Source organism: Helianthus annuus, chromosome 15, assembly GCF_002127325.2.
Source record: "Helianthus annuus cultivar XRQ/B chromosome 15, HanXRQr2.0-SUNRISE, whole genome shotgun sequence".
In the NCBI taxonomy this organism is placed as follows: domain Eukaryota; kingdom Viridiplantae; phylum Streptophyta; class Magnoliopsida; order Asterales; family Asteraceae; genus Helianthus; species Helianthus annuus.
This window is the reverse complement of record NC_035447.2, coordinates 139,587,163-139,607,687: the sequence shown is the minus strand read 5'-3', so window position 1 is coordinate 139,607,687 and position 20,525 is coordinate 139,587,163. Positions and strand designations below refer to the sequence as shown.

The window sequence follows — 20,525 nt, the reverse complement described above, 5'->3', positions numbered from 1 at the left end:
TACATGAAATAGGGGTATATATACATGAAATGAAACTGATGTATAACTAAATGAAATGGAAGTATGAATATATGAAATTGAGATATAAAATATGAAATACATGAACAGAAGGTATAAAATCTAGAAATGTATAGAAATATGAAGTATTCGGTTTGGTTCACAAACTACGGGTATATCTTCAATTCGCTTCTCATTAGGATCTTTGGTTTCCATATTTACCATGTATGCCATACAGCCTTTACGAAGGTACTTTTGCATCTTAGTATGGGATACTAATGATAATATTGTACCGGGTTTCTCTCCTTGAACTACTAACACTTCTCCACTTGTTAATGGAATCCTAACGATCTTTTCTAAGCATATGATTTCTGTCTTAAATTTCGACAACCAATCCATTCCTATTACTACATCAAAACTTCCCAATTCTATTAGTAAAAGGTCAATCGAAAACTGTTGATCGTTAAGGGTTAGAGTGCAGTTTCTAATTATTTCGTTAGTAGTCATAACTTTCTCGTCGGCCAATTCTATAAAATAAGGGCATCCTAATTCACTGGGCAACATTTCAAGAAGAGATTGAAACTTAAGAGAGATAAAGCTTCTATTGGCACAAGTATCAAATAATACTAAAGCGTAATGCCTTGAAACTACGAAAATACATGTGACGATGTTAGGGTCCTGTCGTGCATCATCAGCTCTCTTAATGAATGCACGTCCTCTAGCCTGGTTTTGCAGTAGATGTCTACCCCTGGGTCTGCCTTCCACCCGTTCCACGGTAAACATGGGGACATGTGTTCCTCAAGTGTTCGGTACTACCACGTCCGTAACACGCTCGGAGTGGCACTAACTGTTGCTGCTGTTGGGGACGTTGTTGTAAGGGTTGGGGTTGTTGTTGTGTTTGTGGACGGGTTCTTGGTTGTCCAGGCGGGTTTCCTATGGGTGCTTTGCATTCCCTTGCAAAGTGGCCGGGTTTACGACATTTATTACAAATACGACAACTACCTACATGATGAAATCCACACTTGTTGCACTCGGGAAGATTTCCCTTGTATCCCCCTGGTTTCTTCTCCGTTGCTGTCATGCTATAATTTCTTGCAGTGGTCCTATTACGCTTATTACCCTGACTATTCTCCGCCTTATACACATCCACACTCCGCTTCCCACTTGTTTCATCATTGGGCATCTTCAGTATATTTCTTCGTATCATGTTAAAAGTAACAGTGCCTGACCTCTGCACAGCACTCTGCATTGTGGGATGATCAACCGAATTCACAATACTCCTAACCTCCAGAGCTAAACCCCATATATACCTTTCAATTCGCTTATGTTCCGGTCTCACCATATCGGGTAACAGTCGCGCTAAATCATGATATCTATTGGTGTAGCCGATGTGATCGGCGCCTTGCGTTTGTAAATTCCAAAACTCATTTTCTAATTTCTGAATTTCATTCTTATGATAGAATTGGTCCAACACGATCCGTTTCAATTCCTCCCATCTCATTTGGTTAATGGCTTCCTAGCCACAAGTCTGAATAACTGTATTCCACCATGTCAATGCATGGTCTTGAAATGTACATGTGGCATACTTGACAACACAATCGTCCAGGCAATTACAAATATTGATAACCTTTTCCATTTTCTCAATCCACTTAACTATCCCATTAGGTCCTTCAGTACCATGAAATTATAACGGTTTGCATGACAAAAACTCCTTGTAAGAACAAGGACGTTGCGGGGGATGGTTATCAGGATTAGGATTACCAAGGTTTGGTTGATTATTATGTAACCCCATTAGTAACTTGGGTAATTATGCTAGGAATTGTAGACTGAAGTTGTTGCGCTATCAGTTGGGCTATGTCTGCCTCGAACATCACATTAGCTTGTTTTGGGGCCATTTAAAAAATTATGCAAACACACATCGATTAGTATCGTATCAACCCATTTGCACACGTTTCACATATAACAACCACACGCATCCAAGCATATATGTCAAACATAGCAACTGATGCGTGTGTAGTGTAATATATTTTTTGATGTTTATTTAAGCCCTTTTTACACTTTTAGCCAAGTTTTAAATTTATAAAACACGATATTTACTAACACTAAACACACATATGGGCAAGTGCACCCATCGTGGACGTAGTATAGTGTTGGTAAGATACCGAGGTCGTCCAAGGACACAAGAGCTTTTAGTACCGGTTTATCCTCAACGTCTAATCAAATCAAAACGTTAGAAAAGGTTTTTAAACTAAGAAAATAAAAACTAACTAAATGCTGAAAAATAAAAATAAAATAAAAACAGATAGACAAGATGAATCACTTGGATCCGACTCGTGTATTAGTATAACCTTTGATTATTTTCGCACTTTTGCACTTGTTTAAGAGATTATCTTAGTTATTGTAGTAGGCCCCTCTTTTGAAGGCGACGTTACCCTCAACCCAGTAGTTTGAGTCAGCAAGGATACAATCCTAAAGGGTTGGATTATTGGAAGATAATGAATTAAGTTATTAATGCAAATTATGGTAGGCCCCGCTTTTGGCGGTGACGTTACCCTCGACTAAGTAGTCTGAGTCAGCAGGGATACAGTCCTAAATAGCCGGGTTATAGTATTAATAATAGTTAACTTATGAGGGGGTCAAAGAGTTTGGATCCCCGCCATCCAATACCTATGGGCATTGAAGGAGATCCTACTAAATTTGACCCAGGTCCCTTGCAGGACCTCTAAACGCTGAATAAGGGCAAGACCCTTACCAAACCGTTCCCTTAACCCCCGACCAGGTAGCCAACATACCTCCATATAGACCGTGGAGATATGAATGGTGAAAATCTTTTATTTTATATAGACAGTAAAATAATGCCAAGACACCACGGACAAACGATAAGGAAAGATCACCTTCAACATAAGCAACTAGCTATTAAAGTCATTAATACAAAACCAAATAAAAAGTGCAAAAGATTAAAAATAAAAAGTATTATACTAAACACTTGTCTTCACCAAGTGATGTAAGAGACTTAGGCAAACATGGACTTGATTGTCAAGAACTCTTACGATCAATCTTGGATCCCGAGACGACTCACACACTCTATGATGGACAATGGATGATGGTGGTGGATGATGGTGTTATGGTGGTGGTGGGTGGTGGATGAAGTGTGAGAGAGGTGGTGTGCCAAGGGATGAGTTGCAATGAAACCAAGCACTCCTATTTATAGGCTGAACAGAAGGCTGGGCACGGCCCCGTGTTCGCTGGACACACCCCCGTGCCTGTCTGACACTCTCTCTCTTCATTAATTGTAATTCGCAATTACAATTAATGCGCCTGCTGTACTTTCGCCACGCCCCCATGTCCGCTGGACACAGCCCCGTGGTGGGCAATAGAAGCTTTTATAGGTTTGTCTTTTCTGCTGCTTCTTGGGCACGGCCCCGTGCTGGCTGAGCACGGGGCGTGTTCAGTCTTCTGTCTTATCTATTTTGCTTGGGAGGATGCCGTTGAGGGGTCGGGCAATCCACTTGTGTTCCTTTTCCTGTATTTATGTTAGATTTAGCTGTCTTTTTGCTTCTTTTGTGAATTTGAGCTCATTAATCCTGAAAATACAAAAGGAAGACAAAAGCACTCTTTTTCCAACATTAGTACTTAAAAAGGGTTAGTTTTATGCCTTATTTGATGTATTTTATATGTTGCATTTTACACACATCAGCAACCATGTGCATCCAAAACATAGCAAACATGTGCATCCAAAACATAGCAACAACACACATATATATATATAACACATAAAAGAAACCACTATCATACATACCAGCCATTGTACATGACAAAATTCGGTATACAACCGTAATCCACTAAGGATTGCAAACAAAAGCTAGCCACTAAGGCATCGTACATACAAGGATCACTAAGATCCGAAAAGAAATATAATATATATAGTATCCCCAATCTCGACATAGGCATGCAGGCCTAGTTCTTGAAAGGGTGCAAAAGATATATATATACATATGCTATCACTGTCTACTGTCCTCACGTACGCATAATCAGCCACATTACCAGTATCACTACAATCGCCAGTACACCCATGCAAAGCTGCATCTGCCCCCTCTACGACCATCGCGATAAACTAAATATGACATAGACTGATGCATTAATATAACTGCTTGCTGCATAGCTATAATGTAATCGTAGATCTCATTAATACGGTGTATTTCATCAGTCAGAGCTATGGTGTTCTCTACCACTCGATCGAACAGGAAACCTAACCATTCAATCCTAGGTGGCGTAGGAGCTCTACCTCTCGGTGGGACAGGGATACCTCGAGCTACATAGGATGGCTCTCCTCTCTCATAGGTACGTGGGGGTGTTGAGAATGCAGGGTTAGGTGTAGGAACCCTACGACGTGCAGTGTGACGAAAATACCTACGTGGTGGAGTGGGTTCTCTAGGTGGAGGTGACCTATGTGCGTGACTCAGTGTACGCTCACTACTGGTATCCTCATGGGAAACTATGTCATCACTAACATCATGGGTATAACAAGACTGTCCTGTAACAGGTGGGTGTCGGGGAGGTGGAGAACCACACACATATCTGGATAAATCCGGAGATTATCTAGGGACAACCTGATCACCCTCCTCCTCATCGCCTTCCTCCTGTTCCGGATCCAACATTGGCTCATCCTCAGATCTACTACGACTGTCAGACATGATATCTGCGAAAGGACACCAATGACGACAAATTCTAACAACTAAAACAATTAATAGTTTTATACAAGTATGCACATTCACACAAACAATCAGATTCACGTATATGCATACGCAAATTCACATTATCTAATACTCCTCTCTTAGTGACGTTCTTGGAACTCTCAAGTACAAGCAGATAAGTTATTACGTTCCGGACCGTAATAATTTATTTGCTCGACCAGATCATCCCAATAATAATCACACTAATAAGCATTTTAATTGGTTATGGCCAATTTTTGAGCTAATGATTATAGTCTAGGTTTTCTAATGACAACCTAGTTCTCTATAAATAATGGCTCTGATACCATCTTCTGTCACACCCCGACTAGCAGCGGAAACGATAAAAAGGGATGCAACAGACACTTCTGGTTTGAGTCATTGTTATAAGGATACTCTATTAAACATTAATTAAACAATATGATACATCATTTTTTTACTTTACGTATCGCTATTACACATTACTGTTACATATTTTAGCTAGATACTACGCGAGTTTCCATGAACTATTTTATTTAGCTAAGTAGCATGCCTCTATGCACATAGTATCGCACATAAACTTCACAAGCAACTAACACAAAGGGGGTCGTCACGTAGTGTCCTGAAAGTTATTTTTTAAAAGAAAAACATCAACAAAAAGTTGGTGAGTTCCACAAGTTTGTTTGTTTTCAAAATATATTTGAAAATGTTTTGTTGCACATGTGATGAAATCTCTCTGAGTTACAAGTTAAGCCGAGACCAGTATCCAATCACCGTGGCCAACATCAACCACAACCAATAACCAAGTACGCCATGTGGCTATGCCTAACAAATCATAGCTCGTTATGAATATGTGCGACCGCGTGTTTGCGCAACTGGCATATAGCCTTGTATTCAGTGCAGTCTAGGCTTGTCGGGCCAAATAGTACTATCCACAGTATTCACCGGCATTTTATAACTTGCTTGTGGGGATTTAAGCATGTTAGGTGTCTACTAAGATAAATAACATAAAACAGTTTACATGTGCACAGGTATGCTAATCAAATGAACCCTCTATGAAAACAGTAAAACATGTATTAAAAAGAGAGGGTTAGTGAAACTCACAGATTGCATGGTTACTAAGCTATCAAAGTATGCTACTCCACACCTAATACCAGTATCATACGGTTAATGTTTGTAGGCTAGGTTAGCCTAGGTTTAAATGTCTAGGAACAAATTAGGGTAATTAGAACATGGAGTTGGACATGGTCGGCGTTTTGAAATCAGGTTTGGACGCCGGACACCGTTTACCGTGCCAGACAAAGTTATTTGTTCGAGGTGTTCGGGAAATGATATATTTAAACAAAGTATACCATATTGTAGTATATGAAAAATGATTAGTTTTATATAAAGGGAGTTCGGGTGTTTGGAGGGTCTAGGTCGCTCAAATAAGCGTTTCCGTATTTAAAGTCGGTTAATTACCGAATAAGCGTGTAATATACCTGTGTTAATCCAATTTAGTCTGGAAGGGTCGGGATTTATTCTTGACCTTCCAATTATTGCCAAATATCACCGGAGTGGTATAAAAACTTTGGCGGGTTCGTTACGCGTTTAAATTTTGTCGATTACTATTTAAAAATAATAATTAAACGCGTAATTTTATAAAAATAAACCCGTAATTTATAAAATTCTAAAAATTTTTGTAGAAATTCGTTCTGATATAATTTCCCAGATAAATTATTTTTATAATTTTTAAACATTAGTTACTAATTTTAATAAATATGTATAGATACAAACTCCCAGTAAAAATTTGAAGTTCACGAAAATTTTCTAAACCCGGTTTAAAATACTGAAAACCTCGTAAAACATATGATTTTAAAACTGTAGCTCGTGTTATCTGTTGAGCCTAAATTTTTGTGTGAATCTTACCCATATTATATGTGATCATTCTGCAAATATTCGGAATTTATTGAAATAGTTAACTATTTTGTTCTGATTTAATTGTGTTTAAGCATAATAAATTCGCCAAATATTCCTCGTTTGGCCAAAAATTCCCAAATTTTTCCGAGATCATTTTTATGTAGTCCCAAACCATGTCCTGAAATGTCAAGTTCAAATAGTTCCCACGTCCGAATCTGTAGGCAAAACAATTTCTATAAATATTAAAATTTCGCCTAAATTTTATACCTTTCCGCGTATCACTCGTTAGACCTAGATTCCAAGATCCATTTGCAAAGATTTTTTGGTTATAGCACCTACATAACATGTACAACACAACCATGCAACTGAAATAATCAATTAAGCCCCTTTAGTAGTCTTGTTCTATTAGTTTTCGTTAGGCGATTTCGGTGTCGAATAAGTGTCGTTTTTATCCAAAACTAATCATTTTTTTATCCAAATCAGTTGTAAAAGCTTATCTGAAGAAATATGGTATAAAAACTGAAATTATGGCCATGGGATTGGCCTTGTTTGGATCAAATGAATAGAGGTTTAGTATGATAAAATTTATGAAAAATTCAAAAGAAATCTTACCAAAATGTGTTGTTCTTGAGATCTTGGTCCAAAAATTCAGTTGTAACTGATTAAAGAGCATTATATAGCAGCAGGTAGGTGAAACTTATGGCCAAAAATGAGGTGATTAAGGTGCTTGTGTGGTTGGTTTGGTTTGTGGCTCGTGATCGGACAACAAGGAGGGCCTTATGTCCTTCTTTGACTAGTCAAAGCTGCCATTTTCCAGAATTTGTATAATATTAAGCTGATATTTAAGCGTAGGTTCGTTATCGGGTTTTAAACGCTCCCCGGGTGCGGTAAAAATTCATAAAACGGGGCGTTTTTTATAGGCGTTTTTGCGTAGAAAATTAAAACGAACCCAACCGATGCGAAAGCTCGAACACTTGGACGTTATTACTCAAAACATCTTGCATTTAGGTTATATTAGTCTTTTTCGGGCTTAACTGATGTTACAACACATGTTTGGATTGTACAGTGCGCGTCAAAATTAAAGGCGTTCCGCTAACCGGAAACTGTTTTGTTTAACTCATTTTCTACCCAATAAAGCTTCAATAATCCTACGTTATAGTTTACGGATCATGTTTGAGCATTTCTGTATTCCTAGGTTTGCTTACGACACCTAGGCAGTTTTCTGAACATAATGGCCCCAATGTAACTGTTTTTGGTCCTTTTTCTCATATGCTATGTATAACATGCCTTTGGATTCAACTGAGGCATAATCAATACCAGTTTGTTAATCGTGTAAGCTGGGTAATTAAAATTAGGATTTACCTGGTTTTGTGGCGAATGTCACAGAATTGTAAATGAACTGGGAACTCTGCGAAATAAATTAAATATACAAGTTGAGACTAAAGAGCAATAAAAACTTTCCTAATTTGGTGGACTGCAATGAGAGCTTTAAGAAAATACAGACTGATTCGAAGCCCCATCCAATGTTGAGAAAAAAATACCATAATATCACATGGGTTGAAGAATATAATTGCTTTGTACCGCCAAAAACAATGGAGCAAAAGACTGAATGGAATGAAGACTTGATAAACAGAAAGCAATCCAGCTCTCTGCCAGAGAACTATAGAGGTGGAACATTAAAAAATCCAAAAACACCACACAAATTAAACCACTCAAAACGAACATATATATACCGCCTAGCACCCTTTATATATGATGCAAACTGAAACCAAACAATATTCCCACTTAAACTCACACCAAACACATGCAAATATCCCCAAAGCGTGTAACTGACCAAAATGCACCCACACCAAAAACTGGTGACCCTTGCCATCCCAAACCCAATGAAGAGAGCCAAACGAGATGAAAACCATTGCTGATTAACCAATCGCCCAAGAAAACTACCTGCCACAAAACTAAATCGCAAGACGACACTAATAAACCCATTTAAATATGTCCTTTTTCTTTAGGCAAGCAAGGTCCAAGTTTAATAATCGGGGGGGGGGGGGGGGCATGAATCGAACCTGGGACCTTCGGACCAATGGAAAAGTGGGTTACTACTACAACACTTTTGAACCTATTACTATGGGTTCACTCAAAAAATATTCATCGTGTCTAGTAAAAAAAATTAAAATCAATGGTTCCGTGAACCCAATCCTTACTATGTGAATCTGCCATTACCAATGGCGTAGCATGCACAATATATGCAGGCTTACAGGTGATGATTCAACTGCAGCTGTCAGGAAAGAATTCGATGATGCACACAAATATAAACTTACCAATTAAACATACTTCAACTCAAATTTTGACACCAAAACCCTAACAAACCTAGTGAGAGTTTACCATGTCGTTCAGTATACACATATACACAATTTACCATTAGATCAATCAGCTCTTATTCACCCCAAAATGATATGTTACAAGACATTACAAAGTTAAAAATTGTATGTTTTCCAGGTTTAAAGCATGTCCATAGCATATAAAAAATTTAATGATAGAACACCCAATGGAGCATAAATCATAAATAAAAAAACTACGAAATTAAAAGCCACCTATGTATATCTATTCTTACAAAAAGTTCTATTGGTTCCATTGAAGATTCTGATGCAAAACTCAATCCGGTAACCGCGGCGTCGTACTCAAGTTTTTGATTTTTGGTGCCAGAGACAGATAAGGCGGTGCCGACGCTAACCCTGCCTTTTCCTCTGTCAAATCACACATAAAATTTCATACAATCAAACATAAACCCGATAAAATTACAGTCAGAATGATAAATTAACTGAATCCAATGATAAATGATTAGGTTGTTTGGTTGAGGACTTACATCGAACACCATGAATGCAACATCCCTGAAAACCCCATCTAACTTACAAACAACAGATTCTTGGTTCCATTCAACAATCCTATCATCTAACACAGATCCTACATTTTTAACATTCCAGATTGAACAATCAAAGAACATAAAGCAAAATCGATGTCTAAAACTTACCTGATGTATCTTCGCCGTTAAAGACAGTGGGATTGAAGCCTATATAATGAATATTACCTGGAGACAAATATGGATGTGAGATTGAAGAAAACAAAAATAAATAACAAAGTGGAGATTGATGGTTTCTTGAATACCCTTGATGATTTAGTCTTGTACTCAGCTGAAGCTCAAATCGACGGCCGATGAATCCCACCAGATTTTCCATCTCTCTACTAAAATCTCAGCATCATAAGGGAGGATTTAAACCTAGAGAATAATCAGATCTAGAATTTTGAGAGAGAGAGAGAGAGAGACAGAAATGGTAGCAAGAAAAAACTGGGTTTAAATTTTTAAATGAGAATTAGGTTTTGGTCCCGCCTATGCGTCAATGCGTGCATGAATGTAGCAACTAACTAATTATAGATTCATATAATTTTGTTAAAACTAATGATTAAAGTGTAATAAATTTAGGGGCAAATAGTGTTTAAAAGACCAAACTACACTCATTTTATGGGTCTTTCTATAAATAAAAGGAGGGATAGTTCTTATTTTTTGGGTATCTTAAAATACCCATTCCTCATGCATTATAATATATATATATATATATATATATATATATATTGTGACATCTGTGCTTGTAATCATTGTAAACAATTCAGTTATCAATGAAATAAAGTTATTTGATCCCAATGTTTGTTTATTTGTGTTTGATGTTTTTCATGTTTTCACGTTTATTCGATTTCAAACTCTATATCGCTTTCTGGAGAATTATACGCAAACTGGTGCGTAAACGCAAGCAGTTTAACGCGACAAATACTCCGGAACATCAATTTATGCTTAACATACCTTAAATAACCTTTACATAACTTAGAAATAAGTTTTGAAGGCTTTGGTTTGACAAAATCAAGTTTATTCACTTACAGGGACTAAAATTGACAAACTGCGAAAGTATGCCAATCTGAACTGTAATGAATGTTCTGGAACATGATCATAAGTTAAACACACCTTAAATATCCTTTACATAGCTTAGAAATAGGCTTTGAGGGGTTTGGTGTGCTAAAATAAACTTTAAACTCATTCAGGGACTAAAAGCGTCAAAAAGTGCATAAGTTTGCATTTTTGCGCATAACTAACGTTCTGAATACATCCGGACATCCAAAAATTTATGTAAGCATTAAAATATTATGTTTTAATGTTTGGCATGAGAAAAATCCATTCATCGCGCAATTTGGATCATTTTTCGCGGTTATGCGCATTCCGTCGTAATTAAGCGAACATCGCGATCGTACGACCAAACGAACTGACATCCGAGATATTTTTGAGCATGTTTTGAGTTCCCTATACTTTAACTTCATTTTAGAGCCTTGAAATGAGGTTAACGGGGCTTAAACGTGCCAAAAATGGGTCAAAATACATGTTTCTGAAGTGCAGGGGCTAAACTGTCATTTCTGAATACTTAGCCATGCGGCCCGCGTGAGCCCATGTACATATCTTAAGTGGGCCGCCTGAGATGCCCAGTAACAGAAAAAACATTTTTCAAAACAGCAGCTTGTATTCGTTGAACTTGGACATGATTTTGATCAATCTAGGGGCTGATTTTGATGGTTTTTAGTCACCCCTTGTATTGTAAAACAATGGGCACAAGTGGAGGGCCAAGATTGAAGCTCGATTATCGAGAAGCGATCCTAACGGTTGTGCCTTTCCTATAAATACCCAACCCATTTGCCCATCTTCCTCACATTTGATCTGAGTTTTCTCTAAGTGGTTGTGTTTATGCACTTCCTACCTGAGATTACTTGGAATCAAACCTTGCGGGGACCTTCTGTAAGTATTCTTTCACGTTTTTCGTTCGTTTTAGCGTTTAAGTCAAACTGCGTTTGACTTTCTGCATTGACCAGTTTTTGGTCAACGCGAAGTTCGTTTGAACTTCATAAAGTGAGCGTAATCACGATGGTTATAGTCCCTAGTAACTATACCTACTGATTACCACGTTATCTAGGCTCAGTGACGAGTCGTAGTTTCGGCCAAAATGTGTTTTCTCGCGTATTTGTAACCAAACTACTCTAGGGTATTAAAACCGTTTGTTTTAATACCAAACCTGTTTTCTAACATTACTAAACATGTTCTAGCATGTTTAGCTCGTCGCTTTTAGATTTGTGCTTGTTTAGGGTCGTAAAGGTAAGCGATCTAATCAATCGCTCATGCTTACGAACCCGACCCATTTGGTCGATCTTTAGGATCCGACCAAACACTTTAGGTGACCATAGTTGTATAGGGAATAACCTTCCGAGGTTATACCTTATGGTCACGACGTTTAAGTAGTTGTATGAGAAGTAGTTCTTATGCCTTAGGTAAATTACCAAAATACCCTTTTTACGCCAAAATTCATTTTAAGCCTATGTAACATAATTTTGGTGTCTAAACTGATTTAACAACAATATTAAACATGTTAAGGCATATCTTGCTTGTCATAGGGCTAGTTAGGCATTCCGAACGCGTTTTACGCAAACGACGCGTTAAAGTAGCATAAGCTACCTAAGCGGGTCGTAACGGGTCAAAAGCACTTAGGATAGGTTTCGTTTTAGTACATAGGCTTTGTCAAACCATATTACATAAGTTCCCACACTTATTTGGTTTACGAACCCTTGTACTACCCGATCCTCCGATAGGTCCGTTTATTAATGTAGATACCTATATAGGTGCCGTTTGATTCCGTGATCTTCTAGCATTGCTTGGTGGTTATCCTACGACTTCTAAGCAATCTCAAGTGAGTACATAGTCCCCTCTTTTACTGTTTTTCAAACATTTTGGGGTGAAACACATGTGCCTACTTGTTACTTTCGTGCTTTCTTGTTTTCACATCATATGTTGCTATCTTCTTTAGTACACTTATAGTACATGATTTCATTACATTGTTTTGCTATGTATGTTAACTTAGCATGCTAGCACATTGATTTACATTACATTATTTTGCTACATATGTTTACTTGGCATATTAGCACATTATTTTACATTGCATTTTCTGCTATGCATGTTGACTGAGCATGCTAGCACATTGATTTACATGACTTTTTCTGCTTTGTATGTTAACTTAGCATACTTAGTACATTGTTTTCATATAACATGTTTACAATTGGTATGACATTTGGTTTGCACAAACGGGACTTATATACATTCATTAACATTAGCTACGCCGCTCGATAGTAAGTAATGGTACCATAGGACTTGACAAATCCCGTTCCTGACATCCTAGGTTTGTTTGGATGAAAGGAATGACTGAATCCGAAAACATTTCTTTTGATAACCTTTACTTAGGGTTATCCGTCTGTCTCAAGGCTTGAATGTGTGCGTTAACTTACCACATAAATGTTTGTATCACTTAAAACATGCTTTTACTTTGCAAAACATAACTTTTTGATATACTCAAAATACTTTGTTTTGTACATTTATACATTTGGTTTAAGTGAACACATTTTACTTAACATACATGACATTTGTTACACATACATGACTACATTTTGGACTTTTAAACATATGACAATGGTTTAGACAAGAACATTTGATGGTTGGTTTAAACATGGACTTTATACATTGGTGGTTTGTTTAATGACTTAAGTAACGATATGTGTGTAGTATGATACAAGCATGGTGGATACGCCGCTGGTACTTCCTATATATAAGTGCTTGTATTGTATTACATGTCGTAGCGTTATTTAAATCATTTAGTTTTGAACTTGTACATTTTTACACAAATAACATATTTTCACAAGGCTTCGTTTTACAAAAACAACTTGTTTTATACAAGTTATTTTACTTAGTTATTCTTTAACCATACTTAATTCTTTATTTATACATATCATCAAATTTTATCGCTTTTCAAATGATTTACAAAACAAAACATTTTACAAGGTTCATGACTAACTTTTATTAAACACTTTTCTTAAACTTAAGTCATGAATCCTATTTTCACAAAACCTATGTTACTCACAGGCATTTTTATGCTGACGTACCTATTTTCACATGTGTTTTCAGGAGCTAATGCATAGGACGATCGTGACACGCTAGGGTGGACTCGGGCCTTAGTGACATAAAACAGAGCTAGACTTAGTTTAATTATGTTATGTACTCTTTATTTCAGTAGTTTTGAGACAATGTAACATGTTGGTTCTTGTTTTGAACGATGTTTTCCACCTTTCGGTGATGAATAAAATATTATTTTAAATTACCATGGTTGTGGAACAATAATTCTGTTACAACACTCCCCGACGTTTCCGCCATGATTTGATGTTTTACGTGGTCGGGGTGTGACAGAAGAGGTGGTATCAGAGCCAATGGTTATAGGGAATTAGGTTATTAGTAATACTTTGACCTAGACTATAACCTTTCTAGGACCCCAACACAAGTTGTCTTGTGTTTAGATTTTAAAACATGCACTTCACCTATCCTTAGGTGATCACCAAAACAAGAACCCAGTTTTCTAAAACGATTTTTGAAAAACAATCCTCAGTTTTCAAATGATTTATTATATGGTTTTGAACCCCTTTGATTTTTCAAATTGATTTTGAAAATTTATCATTTGTTTTAATGATTATTTTGGCCTTGTGCCTTCCAAGTTTTCAAAATCTCGTCAAAGTTTTGGGTTCTAAATAATGTGAACACGTGCAAACTGGAAGGGTGAATGCCTGTACCCTGGGTTTTCTGTCTAAGGCTAGAGTGTTCGTACAAATCCACATAATCGGACCAGTCACTCTTACCTGGGAACTCTTGGGGTGAGTGTTCACTTATAGGCGAGCATGTCTTCGCTAAGCATTGTTTATGGACCCATTTACTTTGATTAGTCACTGTGTGTCATTTTTTTGCTTTGTGATACGGACAAATGACCACCATCCTTGCTTTGTTGATTTTGTTTCATCTCATTCTTTTCATCTAATCATCTCACTCGTTTCCTCTCGTGTTTTCCTCTTTTTAGCATGCCTCCTCGACGCGAAAATCAGCTACCAAATGCCGAACTGGCAGAAATCATCGCGCAGCAAATGGCTGCTGCGTTCTCGAATCTTATTGCTCAGTTGAACCAAGCCAACATCAATCAGAACGCTCCTTGTAACTTCAAGAGCTTCAATTCGGCTAAACCACTCAAGTTCAGTGGTACTGAGGGGGCAACTGGGCTCCTTCAATGGTTCGAGAGCATTGAGAATACTTTTCGTCATGTTCAGTGTCCTGATAATCGCAAAGTCGAGTTTGCTTCTAGTATTTTTCAAAAGAGGGCGCTTACATGGTGGAATGGGGTTATGAGAGATCGTGGTGCTGAAGTTGCTTTAGCACAAACATGGGCTGAGTTAAGGACTCTCATGATGAGTGAGTTTTGTCCTCGTCATGAACTACGAGCATTGGAAAGAGAGTTTGACGATCTAAAGCAGTTTAGTGGTGAGCACCGGGCATATACTGATAGGTACGAAGAGTTGAGTTTGTTATGCCCAACAATGGTTACCCCACTTGATAAGGCTATCGAAAGATACATCGATGGTCTACCTGACTCTGTGCAAGACATCGTTACTGGTAGTAAACCTACCACTGTTCGTCAGGCAATTGAACTATCTGCAACGTTGACTGAGTCGCAGATTCGAAAGGGTAAGTTGCACAGGAAGGGTGACAAGAAGGGTAAGTAGCAGGAGTCTGACAAGAAGAATAGCAAGAAAGGTAAAAACAAGAAGGGGAGTGATGCGGGTTCTTCGAAGGGGTCTAGGAAGCGGAAGGCTTCCCAAAATTTTGCCGTTACTACACAGGCTCAAACTGTGCAAAATCAGCCAGAGGCCTTATCTTGGCAACGCACCTTTGTGCAACAGGTGTAACGGCCATCACCAGCCACATCTTCAGTGCCGTCAATGCACTAACTGCGGAAGACCTGGTCATCTTGCTGCCACCTGCCGCATTCCTGCTAATTTGAATCGGGCAGCTCAGAACCCGGCTCAACAGGTTGCTCAGCCTCTTGCTCAGCAACAAGGTCAAGCAGCACGACCTCACTTCCCACCAGGTTCTTGTTACAACTGTGGGGATCTGACCCACTACCGTAATCAGTGTCCAAGGTTGATAAATGCGAACCCGGTTCAAGCTCAGGCTCGTGGACGAGCTTTTAACATGAATGCTGTTGAGGCGCAAGCAGACAACGAGGTGGTGAACGGTACGTTCTTTGTTAATAATCAACCTGCGTCTGTTCTTTTTGATTCAGGGGCCGATAAGAGTTTTGTGTCGTTATCTTTTGAGCCCTTGCTTCGCGTGTCTAGAACGAAACTAGGTAAGCCTTTGACGGTAGAAGTTGTGAGTGGTGAACCCGTTGTTCTTGATTCTGTTCTTCGCAACTGCCAGCTGAACCTTAACGACCATCTTTTTCCTATTGACCTCACACCTATGCAACTTGGAAGCTTCGACATTATTGTTGGTATGGATTGGTTAGCCAAACATCGCGCAGAGGTAGTGTGTTTTGAGAAGATCGTTCGTGTGCCGTTTTCGTCAGGTGAGATACTACAGGTTCGTGGTGAGAAACCTGTTAGTAGCCTCAAGCTTATGTCTTGTTTTCAAGCTCGGAAATATCTGCGAAAGAACTATGTGGCCTTCTTGGCACATGTTATAGCGGATAAGGGCCAAGGTAAGTCTATTCAAGATATCCCAGTTGTTCGGGATTATCCGGAGCTGCTTCCTGAAGAGTTACCTGGTCTACCCCCAGCACGCCAAGTCGAGTTCCGTATTGACCTCGTACCTGGTGCAAATCCCATTGCCAGAGCTCCATATCGTCTTGCACCATCCGAGATGCAAGAACTGTCTAAGCAGCTTCAAGAGCTTTCTGACAAAGGTTTCATCCGTCCTAGCTTTTCACCTTGGGGTGCTCCCGTTCTTTTTGTCAAGAAGAAGGATGGATCCTTCAGAATGTGTATCGATTATCGTGAGCTGAATAAGCTTACCATCAAGAATCGATATCCCCTACCTCGCATTGATGATCTCTTTGACCAGTTACAGGGTGCTACTTGCTTCTCGAAGATCGATCTTCGTTCTGGGTATCATCAACTTCGTGTGCATGAAGAGGATATTCCCAAGACAGCATTCCGCACTCGATATGGGCATTATGAGTTCACAGTCATGCCATTCGGTTTGACCAATGTTCCTGCTGTGTACATGGACTTAATGAATAGGGTATGCAAGCCTTATTTAGATAAGTTCATCATCGTTTTTATCGATGACATCTTGATTTATTCTAAGACGCGAGCTGATCACGAGCGCCATCTTCGTCTTACTCTGGAACTCCTAAAGAAAGAGCAACTTTTTGCCAAGTTCTCCAAGTGTGAATTTTGGCTTAAGGAAGTTCAATTTTTAGGACATATTGTCAACGAACAAGGTATACATGTAGATCCCTCCAAGATCAGTGCGATTAAGGATTAGGATACGCCTACTACTCCTACTGAGGTTCGTTCTTTTCTTGGTCTTGCGGGTTATTACCGTCGCTTCATCGAGAACTTCTCAAAGATTGCAGTTCCTCTAACTGCTCTAACTCAGAAGAACAAACCCTTTGAATGGGGTTCTAAGCAAGAAGAAGCGTTTCAGACCTTGAAGCGGAAGCTTTGTGATGCACCTATTCTAACTTTGCCTGAGGGCAATGATGATTTTGTTGTTTACTGTGATGCATCGAAATTGGGTCTTGGCTGTGTTCTGATGCAAAGGAACAAAGTCATAGCCTATGCATCAAGGCAATTGAAGGTACATGAGAGAAACTACACCACTCATGATCTTGAATTGGGTGCAGTTGTCTTCGCTCTCAAAATCTAGAGACATTATTTGTACGGCACAAAATGTGTGGTTTTCACTGACCACAAAAGTCTCCAGCATATCTTCAATCAGAAATGTCACACCCCGAAATATCAGTGCTGGCGGGACTGGACCGGTATCTTCATTGCACAGCGGAAGCTAATAATGCTAAGACTTCTAGAAACTGAACGCCTGCTAAGTACTCGAATTCCGATGGGTTCTCCTATTCCAACCGTTCCGTAGTTTTGAAAAATGCAACCTGAGAAAGAACATGCGAAAAAAAAATCAACATAAAGTTGAGCGAGTTCATAGTTTGTTTTAAAAAGATTTTAAACAAATCTTTTTGTATACCGGTTTAAAAGCTGTGGAGAAAATTTAGTAAAATCAGTTTCTTGGCTTGTTATATGAAAACTGTGGGTCTAGCCCACAAGAGTCTTCGTGCATTGCACGTGAGAGAATGGGCCGAGCCCAAAAGAGTATTTGTAAGCAGGACGAACACGTCCTCTTACTTGTACATAAGTTGAAAACATTATCAAAGTTTGTAAACACATGTATTATGAGTTTGCATCAAATGAATATTAAAAACGTTTGAAAGTTATAGTGTTGCAAGTTGGTATGTAAAGCGTCTATGAACATGTTGATCATTAATGTTTCGCGAGGACATTAATATATGCGACCACATAGGAGGTACTCAACCCGCGCAGGCAATTTAAGTGTCGAACTCTCGACGCTGGACACAACAGCACTCTAAGTGGTCACCCATGGACCGTGAGTGGGGCTCGCCCGTACCCATTAGATCTAACCTTTGTTCCTTGGTCCTCAAAAGGATTAATGGCACCTCAGTTACAGCCTATGCTCACATGATCTAAGAGTTCATTCCATAACTTAATCATACCTAAGTTTGACATGTATTTCCCCTTGAAAGTTGTTAACCGAAACGTTGAAAGAAAAGGGGGACATGGTCTCACTGAGTTGTCTCATTTTTCGTACGCAGGCCAACCCAGTCTCGTTGTTGTAACTAGGACATTCTCGTCACTAGTCATGAAAATCATGCATGTTTTGTAAAACCGGTATGTTTAGTATAATCGTTCGTAAACCATTCAAGTTCGTTGAAAATCATTTGCAACATGGTTTATAAATATGTGTTTTCGTTCATCAAAATAGTGTTTTCTTTTGCAAAAACTTGCATGTCTTTCCACCCCCGAAAACATTTATAAAAATGTAAAACACTAAAAAGTGGGGGTTATGAACTCACCTTGACATTCCTGTGCAAAGCTAGCGTAACGTGATTCCGTGATGTCATTCCAATAATGTGACTTGCTAGCGTGCATCTATAGTATTCCTAACAGGGAATAACTTGTTAGTTTCTAGTTTAAACGTAGCTAAACTACGTGTCCGAGCTCTACCGAGTCGTTAACTAACCGACTCTAAGTTAGTGTGATCTTGACTTAGAATAACCGATCGATGGTTATTTTATCCCGTTTTATAATTGGAAAAGAAACTAAGTCTCGGGTCGACTTAGTTTTCAAGTGATTAAAATATATATATTTATATATATGTATTCAAATATAAATATATACTTGCGATGTCGTGTTGGTCGTCGTGAACTAGGAGTAGATGTATAGTAGTACGGCTCTCCGTGGCTTTCGCGAGTCGTAAATAAATAAATAAGTAAATATGTATATACTCGAAATCTTGACATTTGAAAATGAATATAAACTACTATATTCAAATTATAAGAATATTCGGATTTTAAACGATCGAAATAAATATAAATAATTATATTTATTTCATGTGATATTCGAATAATAAGCAACGGAAATATAAAGTCCGAATTCCGTCATTTGAAATAAATATAAACACCATAATTATTGTCTAAAAGTGTTCGGAATTACGATGTTTGAAATAAATAGAACTTCATATCTATTGTATGAAAATTTTTGAAGTTATTCGAATTATCGGCTTTTGAGGTATAAAGGATTTGAGTTTTAATGTGTTTTGAAATAAATATAAATAATTATATTTATTTTATATAAGTTTCGAAATTCGTTAGTTAGACCTTCTCGTTTGTCGGATGTTATAAATTCGTCGTGCATGTCGTAAGGTGTCGCCAAAATACATATGCTTTATATTTTATAAAAAAAATATACTATAACTTTCAATTGACATCGTTTATGAGTTATTAATGTTTCGTATATCGAATTTTACGAAAAACGGACAGAGTTTCCTCTGTTTTTAGAATAACCCGACAACACTAGTTGTTTTTTTTTTTTTTTTGTCAAAATTCAACAATTCTTCAACAATATAAGCAGTATATGTAAACTTTTATCGAATACGCCAAAGAAACGTAATAAGTCACTAACGATTTGGTTTGAGCTCGGTTCACGTATTATAAACTATAGAAATAACGAAATTATTTATCGCACCGATAGACTTTACCAACATCTCGTGTCGTTTCGCTGAAAAAAGTTAACTGAGTTGACCGAGTCAACCGGGTTGACCTGGTTGACTAGCTGGGTTGACCAGGTTTGACCGAGTTGACTCGGTTTGACCGAGCCAACCAAACCGTTTCATATTCTGACCCGAACCGACTGACTCGATCCATACTGTTGTCCTGAACCGCTGACCCGAACACTGAGTCGACTCGGTTTGACCGAGTCAACCGAACTGAGCCGTCTGACCGCGAACCGTAGCCGAACCGGAGCTGTTGACTTGTAGACCTTAGCCGTTTAACCCGAACAAACTATGAATCTGAGCGCAAATCTGAGCCAAATCTGAACCGGAACTTACTTGAAAAAAAAACCCGAACCAAAACTCAAATCAAAACATCATCATCATCATCATCGTGAAACTTGACGGTTCATGACGAAGACCGCCGTAAAAATGAACCGACCGCCGGTCCAAGACAGGGACCGCTGGTTCTCTCTCTCTCTCATCGCCTCTCTGTCTCGTCTGTAGCCGTCGCTCACCACCACCCGTTGATGGTGGTGGTGCCTCACCGGAACGAACCGCCGTGAGATTCTTGAAAAGTGACTGTCGGAGTCTGTTTCTGCCGTCATCGCTGCTTAACCCAAGAAACTGAGGCCGGAAACGAGTTCGAAGGGGTCGGTTTAGGGGGG

The 20,525-nt window shown here is 38.6% G+C and overlaps 1 long non-coding RNA gene across 2 annotated transcripts; it reads right to left on the bottom strand.

The window, feature by feature from the left end:
- Nucleotides 1-3,589: 3,589 nt before the first annotated feature.
- LOC110912663 lies at nt 3,590-9,997 on the bottom strand. Of its 2 annotated transcripts, none has more exons than XR_002578101.2 (5): nt 9,768-9,997; nt 9,634-9,690; nt 9,469-9,566; nt 6,873-9,349; nt 3,590-5,853 (listed from the first exon to the last, which is right to left on the bottom strand). It is a non-coding gene; the product is annotated as an uncharacterized LOC110912663 (long non-coding RNA). The 2 variants fall into 2 exon arrangements; XR_002578102.2 differs by having other exon boundaries at nt 9,469-9,554.
- Between the last annotated feature and the right edge of the window lie 10,528 nt (nt 9,998-20,525).